We start from the raw sequence: 9,644 nt of genomic DNA, 5'->3' as shown, positions 1-9,644 counted from the left end.
TACCAATCGAGACCTGCAAGATGAATTCCAAAATTACCCGTTTAATTGAAAAGTTATTAAACTCAACTCATATTTAAACCTAATATATAAATTTTGGGAGCGGTTATAATTATTATCTTTATCATTTAGTTTTTGTTTTTGTTTTTGGAAGGGTTTAATATTTGTCATTTTAAATTACATAAGTTTTGTCATTTTAAATTACATAAGTTTTGTCATTTTAGGAGAGAGAGACACAAGAAATGCAAATCATGGGAGAAAAAATAGGTGGTTTTTTTAATTTAAATTTTAAATAAAAAATAATTTCTTGTGTCTATCTCTCTCTTAAAATGACATAATTTTATGTCATTTAAAATGATAAACACTTCTCCCTTTGTGTTTGTTTTTTGAAACATCATTTAGTATCTTTAATGTGATTTTGCAGATCGGATTCAAATTACTCTTTTGTAATTACAAACATGCGAATTAATTAACGGTTATATATATATGGGAAAAATATTTCTCAAGCAGCTTGAGATAAGTGGGGTTGGATATGTGTTCGATTCCCGCTGAATGCATTCTTGGGGAGGGGGCTGAACCTTTAGCCATCACTGTTCCCCCGCACTCCGGATTAGTCCCATAGCCGGCTCAAAGAGTCGAAGCTCGTGGGGATACCGGAGGGAGCCAACTCGTCTCAAAGAGATAATTAGGGTTGGGTAACTCCAAAAAAAAAAGAAAAAAAAAAGATAAGTTTATCTCCGGCTATCCCAAAACTACGTCGTTTTATTTATTTATTTCTTTATATTAATTGATTCACCTTTGAATGGTTATGATTCCCTTTTTCTCTTTCTTCCTTTATCACCATTGATCCATCTTTGTATGGTTATGATTTAATAGCCGGAGATAAGATTATCTCAAGCAGCTTGAGAAACGATAAGCTCAATATATATATAGCCTTTTTGACCATTTTATCCTTCATTAATGAGTTAATAACCATTTTGTCCCTTATTCGAAACTATCTACCAATCTGCCCCTCTTTAATCGATTAACTTGAAGATTTAATCGATTAAATCTTCAAGTTAATCAATTAAATCTCCCAACAGGCAATAAAGGTCAAATCTCCTCCATAAACAAAAGCAGATGCCATGAATATGAAGCAAATCAGCAAGTTAATAAGAGTTGATTGTGATTTGTATTTAATATGAGCTGATTGCGTTTTGTATTTAATAGGAGTTGATTGTATTTTATATTTAATAGGAGCTGATTGCGTTTTATTAGGAGTTGCCATTTTACGATTTGGTTACAGATTGTCACCAATTCAAATGTTGGTATGTACACTCTTACTCATTTCATTGCAAAGTTGCCCTAAATAGACTCAAAATTACAAATTACAAATAAATTTGAATTGGTGACAATCTGTAACCAACTCGTAAAATGACAACTCCTAAAAAAACACAATCAGCTCCTATTAAATACAAAACGCAATCAATCAATGTTTTTACGCTCATTTGGTATATTTACTCATTTCATTGAAATGTTGCCCATAAATTGGCTCAGAATTACAAATTACAAATAAATTTGAATTGGTGACAATCTGTAACCAACTCGTAAGATGGCAACTCCTAATAAAACGCAATCAGCTCCTATTAAATACAAAACACATTCAACTCCTATTAAATATAAAACGCAATCAGCTCCTATTAAATACAAAACACAATAAGCTCCTATTAAATACAAAACGCAATCAATCAATGCTTTCACGCTCATTTGGTATATTTAATCGATTAAATATAAGTTTTAATCGATTAAATCAATTAAGAGGGAGATTTAATCGATTAAGAGGGAGATTTAATCGATTAAATCTTCAAGTCAACCATTTTTTTCATTTTTGACCATTTAATTGATTAAATCTTCAAGTTAATCGATTAAAGAGGGGCAGATTGGTAGATAGTTTTGGATAATGGGCAAAATGATTATTAATTAATTAATGAAGGGCAAAAGGGTCAAAAATCCTATATATATATATATATATATATATATATATATATATATATATGGTAAAATGATTTGTAATGTGACTGTATATAAGCATTGGTGCAGTCACCTAAAAACTACGTCGTTTTGGGTGGGATAAAGGAAGTTCACGTTTAAAATTAATTGTAGAAAATAAAAATATTATATTTATTTCTAACTTTGTATGATTATGATTTTCCATATTTAATGTTTTATATTTATTTTCACCTTTGTATGGTTATTATTTTCCATATTTAATGCTTTTACATTATAAAACGACGTAGTTTTATATGACTGCACCAATCCTTAGGTGCAGTCACTTTACATCCGCTAAACCCTATATATATATATATATATATATATATATATATATATATATATATATATATATATATATATATATATATATATGGGACAAAATATACTTATCACCAAAAAAGTTTACCACATTTACAACCAATCTAATCACTGTTGATTTACGGAAATCAACGGTGATTAGATTGGTTGTAAAGGTGGTAAACTTTTTTGATGGTAAGTATATCCTTCCCCTATATATATACTTGAAAGCATTAAATGCGGGGAATCATAACCATACAAAGGATGAAAGCATTAAATGTGGAAAATCATATTCATACACCTTTCGTTGCTGTACGTATAGCGGCTGAGAAATGATTTAACGGCATGAGATAAAGTTATCTCAAGCAGCTTGAGAAATGAGAAGCCCATATATATATGAGTTTGTTTTTTCTAAAGTTACTTTAGATAACTTTATCTAATGTTCATCGAAATGACGTCGTTTTGAGGCAGAAATCATGGTATTTTTGTAATTTTAACTTATTTTAGGGTTATGATAGTCTTTATCATTCTAATTTTTAAATTTTTCAACCCAAAACGACGTCGTTTCGATGAACATTAGACAAAGTTGTCTAAAGTAACATTAGATATTTTTTCTCCTATATATATATATAGAGAGAGAGAGAAAAAAAAAAAGGTAGGATCCTTTGACACCAGTGTCAAATTTATAATTTGACACCTCATCTAAGAGCCGTTAGATAAAAAAAACCAACGACTCTGATTTATAAGCATGTGACACCATTTATCTTTTTTTGTCTAACGACTTTCACATGAGGTGTCAATTTCAAATTTGACACCGGTATCAAAGAATCCTACCTCATATATATATATATATATATATATATATATATATATATATATATATATGTATATGACTGATTATTGTTACTTCCCCATATATTCCTACTTCCTCATATATATATATATATATATATATATATATATATATATATATGTATGAGAAATATTTTGTTACACGCCCATCAAAATCCCAGCCAACATTCCTTTTTTTAGTTGTAGGACCCACCTAATTATGTCTCTGCATGATACAATGTTATCTTATGTAACATGAGAAAAACATAGCCATATATATATATATATTTATAAGGGCAGGATATTCTTACACTAAAGTAAGAGTTAGAAGTCTTACACTCAATCTTGACCATTGATCTACTTGTATCCAATGGCTCACATTACTAAAAAAATTAGAGCACTTTGATATAAATGGGATCAACGAACAAGATTAAGAGTGTAACTTACACTGGTGTAAAATGATCCTGACCCAGTGGCGGACTCAGACAATTTTATTTATGTGTGCACACTTAGTGGTGGGGTTCGGGGGCAACTCGCCCAGAAAAAAAATTTAATTTTTTTAAATGTATTAAAAAAAAAAAAGAATATGACAAGAAAAGAAAAGAAAAGAAAAGAAAAACTTCAACTTAACATAAAATAATAATAATCAATTGTCATATAAAGGTGATTCTTCTTTTGTTATTTTTCCATTCTCAATACTCAGAATTTTGAGACCTATAGTTAAGAATAATAATAATTTCACAATTTCAGTCAATAATAATTTGTTAAAGCAAAATAATCTTGCCCCATATTTTTTATTATTTTGATATAAAATATAATTATTTATATTTAATAAACATTCCGCTCATTCAAGAAAAATCCACATAACACAATATCTGGATAATTATATGCAAAGATAATATATTTCACTTTCTAATTTTCAGTTTTTCCACTCTGTCTTTAGGCCTACCAATCAGAGTAACTTCCTTACACTTTGGCACCATGCTATAGTTAATTTAAGAGCATTCAATAATTTATGTAAAACATATGTTAAGAAAAGTAAAAGTAATTAAGAGCTGAATTGCCTAGGGTGCATTGAAGAGAATTAACAAACAAGTGTAGTGCATCATAAGTGTGTTATTTACGAATCTCTTAGAGAAAAATATGTATATATCAAATGTAAGGATTTAATTTTGGTACTATTTACAAGATTTATTTTTTTGCATGCATTGTCATCAAATTGCTGTGTTATCAAATATAAAAGTTGGACGGTTAATTGAATTATTGTAGAAGTTGTTTATTTTTGTTAACAGATAGTGTGATGACATATGATGGACAAAGGGTACACAACCGCTAAACAAGGATGCGATGTAGTTAATTTTTTCTTCTTCAGAAATTCATGTCTGGAATTGCAGACATTGGTCCCAATGTCGGTCCGCCGATGTCTTGACCCATATATATATATATATATATATATATATATATATATATATATATATATATATATAGGGAGAAGTTATACTTACTACCTATTTTTCTTACTACTTGTTACTATCAAATCTTAACCGTTGATTTCTATCATTCTAACGGTTATAATTTATAGGGTCATATTTATTAATTAATTATATATTTGCAATAAATTATAACCGTTAGATTGACGAAAATCAACGGCTAAGATTTAGTAGTAACAAGTAGTAAGAAAAATAGGTAGTAAGTATAACCTCTCTCATATATATATGGGAAAAATATTTCTGTAGTTAATGCAGATAAGTTATCTGCATTTATTCCCAAAACGACGTCATTTTGGTATTGAAATCTTAAAAAATTATGAATATAAAGACTATTATAACCTGAAATAAATTAAAATTACAAAAATGCCATGATTTCGGTCCCAAAATGACGTCGTATTGGTTTACTGCAGATAAGTTATCTGCAGTAACTGCAGAAAAAATGAACCATATATATATATATATATATATATATATATATATATATATATATATATATATATATATATATAAGAAAAACGCTTATCCTTTTAAAAGATATAATTTTGTGTCATTTTAAATTTTAACCGTTGATTTTTGTCAATCAACGATTAAGATTTATCGAATTTTATTGCGAATTATTAATTAATTAATAAATTTGACTCAATAAATCTTAAACGTTGATTGACGAAAATCAACAATTAGGATTTAAAATAACACAAAGTTATATCCTTTAGAAGGAGAAATATTTTCCCATATATATATAGGGAAAAAAATTTAATTTTAAATGACACAATTTTTGTGTCATTTTAAATGTAACTATGTTTTTTTGGTGTGATTTTATTATTTTTTTACATTTTCTATTTTTTATAAAGTTATGAAGGAGAGAAAACGCAAAAACACAAAAATGACATACTTTCATTAAAAATTACACAAAGTCATGTCATTTAAAATGACAATAACTTTTCCTATATGTATATATAGAAAAAAATATTTCTCAAGTCACTTGAGATATATTTATTTTCGGTCACCCAAAACTATGTCGTTTTGTTTATTTATTTTCTTATATTAATTGATTCACCTTTGAATGATTATAATTCCTTTTTTTTCTCTATTCATTTATCATCATTGATCCATCTTTGTACGATTATGATTTAGTGGCTGGAGATAAAGTTATAACAAGTGACTTGAGAAACTATAAGCCCATATATATATAAGAGCGACCCAATAATTCCTCATAAATTATAACCGTTAGATTGACAGAAATCAATGATGATTAGTGTAAGAACCCGCACCGTTAATTAAGGAATTCAATTAATAAATTATGAGAAAATAGGAAATGATTCCATAACTGACCCTAATAATTATTATGAGGCTTTAATAATTATAGTAAGTGAGTAATAATGCTGAAAGTCGCTTTTCGGAAGAAAAGCGCAGATACCGGTTCTGCTAGTCGGTATAAATGCGTACCGGAAAAGTATCCCGAAAAATTATAATAAGTGCATGATAATTACTAGAATAATATGTAGGACTTGTAAAACGAGTTTCAAGTCCAAATAATGAGAACTGGTTCTCGAAACCGGTACTGGCTTTGAAAAGCGCGTACCGGAAAGGTGCTCAGAAAATTATAAGAAAAATATGATAATTCTTGTAAAATTGAGTAGGTTAAGAATCCAGAGTTTGAGATTAAAATGCTACGCGTAGCATTTAAGGTTAATACTGTGCGTTTAATTGTTAAACCTCTATATATAGCCTCATGATCGGCACTAAACCCTAGGTGCCACTATTTTCTCTACGTGAGTGTGCTGAGCTTGAAGTCAACCACCCATTTGTCACCCTTTCTCCTCCATTTGTGAGCCAAGTTGCCACCTTTGCTCCATTTCTTCTTCTCTTTGGTTGAGTAAACACTTGGGTGAGTGTCTTGGAGGTTGAGGTCCCATCTTCTGAGTTGTGGGAGCTGGTGTGAGTCAAGGTTTGGGGCTGAGTTCTTGTGTTGGTGTGGTTGGGGCTTTGTGTTGGTTGTGGGAGCTTCAAGAAGTGAACTTTTGTGTGAAAGGATCACTCTTGATCACCATTTTCGTGCACCATTGAAGTCAGAACCTTGGAGCTGTTGTGTGAGCTCCAAGAGCACTTTTTTTCTGAGTTTGAGCTTTGGTAAGCTTCATCACCTTTGATCATGAGTCTTTGAGCTTAAAAATGGAACCTTGATGCATGTAAAGGTTAAAAGATGATAACTTAATGTTGGGGTTGGTCAAACACACATAGAAATGCATGTTTAGGTGTTTAAAATCGGTAAAAACCCAACCTTGGAAGGATATCTTCACGAAATGCAGTTTCTGCATTCTATCGTGAAATATCCGGATATGTGCCTGAGAAGTATCCGGATATGTGATATCCGGATATGGGATTTGGATACCCGGATACTGGATATTCGGATATGGGAATCTGGATATCCGGATATTGTATATCCGGATATGTACAGTGAAATATCCGGATATGCATATCAGGATATGGTCCCGAGGAATATCCGGATATTCTGAGATTCGTAGAACAGTAGCTGTGTTGTGTGTACAGTAGGCTATTGGGGGTTTGTGGACCCTAGATTGATGAAGTTGAACTTCTGTAATTAAGTAACTAAGTCAGAATCGTATGATTAAGGGCTTATGGCTTGGTATGGAGCCTTAAGACGTAAAACGTAAAGGAAAGGCGTTGTCTTAATATTGTATGCTTGTGGTGCATTATTATTGATATAGTATTGGTCTATAACAGATTGTGAATTTGCTGTGTTTGGACTTTGAGCTGTGGACTCTTGGCTTTGGGTGTTAGCTTGCAAGGTAAGCTTTCTTGACCTCGGTTTAGCCATGTTGTGGTTCCACCATGTCCCATGGGGGTATGCTTATATGCATGTTGTGTTACATGATTTGGATATTTGAAATGCTGTTGAGCTTTATGTGTAATGTGTTGGGCTTCCTCCTTCAATGCTAAGCCCAAGCCCATTTGAGGGGTTTCCTAAAAACCCTAACCCTAATTCCCACCTCCTCTATATATACTCATTAGTTGAGGGTGAAAGCTAGGTTAGATTTGAGAGAACAAATTTGAGAGAAAATTGTTTGATTGTTTGAGCAAAGCTTTATGCTTTACATTTGAGAGATCTCTAGAGAGAGTTTGAGTGAAACATCTCTAGGGTAGTTTGATTATCACCATTGTTGGAGAGGTTGAGTTAACCACCACATTGGTGTATTTGATTATTTGTAACCATTATTTTCATAGTTGATTTCTGATCTGGACTAGGTCCCGTGGGTTTTTACTTCTTCATTGGAGAAGGTTTTCCCACGTTAAATCTGGTTGTGTTCTTCTTTTCTCTCTCTCTCTCTCTCTCTCTCTCTCTCTCTCTCTCTCTCTCTCTCTCCTGTTTCTCGTTTTGATTTTTCCGCTGCGCTGCCTGACCTGGTGAAGTTCAGGCCGAGGTATTGCCGAGATCCGAGATCAGGATCTTGTTGATTGACTTCCGCACAAAAGGCCCCTGAGCCGATCTGAGGGAACTGAGTTTTCCCAACAGTGGTATCAGAGCCCGAGTTCGACGGGTTCTGAGGGAGAAGAGATGGAGACCAGCGGCATAACTCATGATGGAGATATGTTCAAGTTGACCGCAGACAACTTCACTTATTAGAGACCGATGATGGAAGATCATCTCTACTGCAAAGATTTGCATGAGCCCATTATCCTTGATAAGAGACCAGCAGGCAAGACATATAAGGAGTGGGAGATCCTGAGTCGGAAGGCGGTAGCCACGATCAGGAAATATATTGATAAAAGCCTCTTTGAACACGTGTCTGAATTCACGAACGCGTATGAGTTGTGGACGAAATTAGAGTCCATGATTCAGAAGAAGACTCCCAGGAACAAAGCACACCTGGTTCGCCGACTTGTTAAGCTTGAATACAAGGACGGTATGAGCATGATTGAACACCTGAACACCAACAAAGGTATTGTGAATCAGCTGTCAAAGGCTGATATGAAAATTGATGAAGAACTGCAGGCATTGCTGCTGTTGAGCTCGCTGCCAGAAAGTTGGGATACTCTGGTGGTGACCCTGAATAACTCGACTCCAGATGGAAAATTGAAGATGGATGTCGTGACAGACAGCCTCCTGGGCGAAGAATCCAGGAGAAGAGAACAAGATACTTCGAGTACGTCTGAGGCCAACGTTGCTGAGAATAAAAGGAAATCTTACTCCCGTGGTAGAAGTAAGAGCCGCGGTAGAGGTCGTGACAGACGAGACAAGTCCAGAGGTCGGTCAAAGCCGAAATATGAGTTAAAGTGCTTTTACTGTGGAAAGACAGGCCATAAGAAGCTAGACTGCTGGACCCTGCAAAATGACGAGAAGAACGACTCTGTGAAGCCGGATCAGATTATTCCCAAGAAGAGGGAAGACAAGAGCACCACTGCGGTGGCTGCAAACCCTGATGCCGAAATATTCCTCCTTGGTGAGGATAATTATTTGAATGTTGCATATGATGACTGCACCTGGATTGTTGACTCCGGTGCCTCCTTCCACGTTACTCCACACAAAGGTTTTTTCTCCTCTTATCGAGGTGGTGATTTTGGAGTCGTGAAGATAGGAAATCAATTGACCAGCAAGATTGTTGGTGTCGGTGATGTAACTCTGACCACAGATGTCAGATGCCGACTTGTGTTGAAAGACGTAAGGCATGTTCCTGACATGCGTTTGAACCTAATCTCAGTAGGCAAACTTGATGATGCCGGGTTAGTGAACTACTTCGGTGAAAAATCAATGGCAGAGAAGCCAATTCTGTTCGAGATGAACCTAGCTTGGAGCTATGGCACAAGCGCCTCGGCCACATGAGCGAGAAAGGGCTACAGATCCTGAACAAGAAAGGATTACTGACCGGGTTGAAAGGCCAAGCGTTGGAGAGTTGCACGCACTGCCTAGCTGGAAAGCAGCACCGGGTTTCTTTTGTGAGACCGGATCAACCAAGAAGATGAAAGAATATTCTTGAC

The sequence above is a fragment of the Gastrolobium bilobum genome, unplaced genomic scaffold, assembly GCF_033153095.1.
Source record: "Gastrolobium bilobum isolate Gb01-03AN ecotype WA unplaced genomic scaffold, APGP_CSIRO_Gbil_v1 utg31428, whole genome shotgun sequence".
NCBI classification, from domain to species: domain Eukaryota; kingdom Viridiplantae; phylum Streptophyta; class Magnoliopsida; order Fabales; family Fabaceae; genus Gastrolobium; species Gastrolobium bilobum.
The sequence above is the reverse complement of the archived record's forward strand: the minus strand, read 5'-3'. Positions refer to the sequence as shown.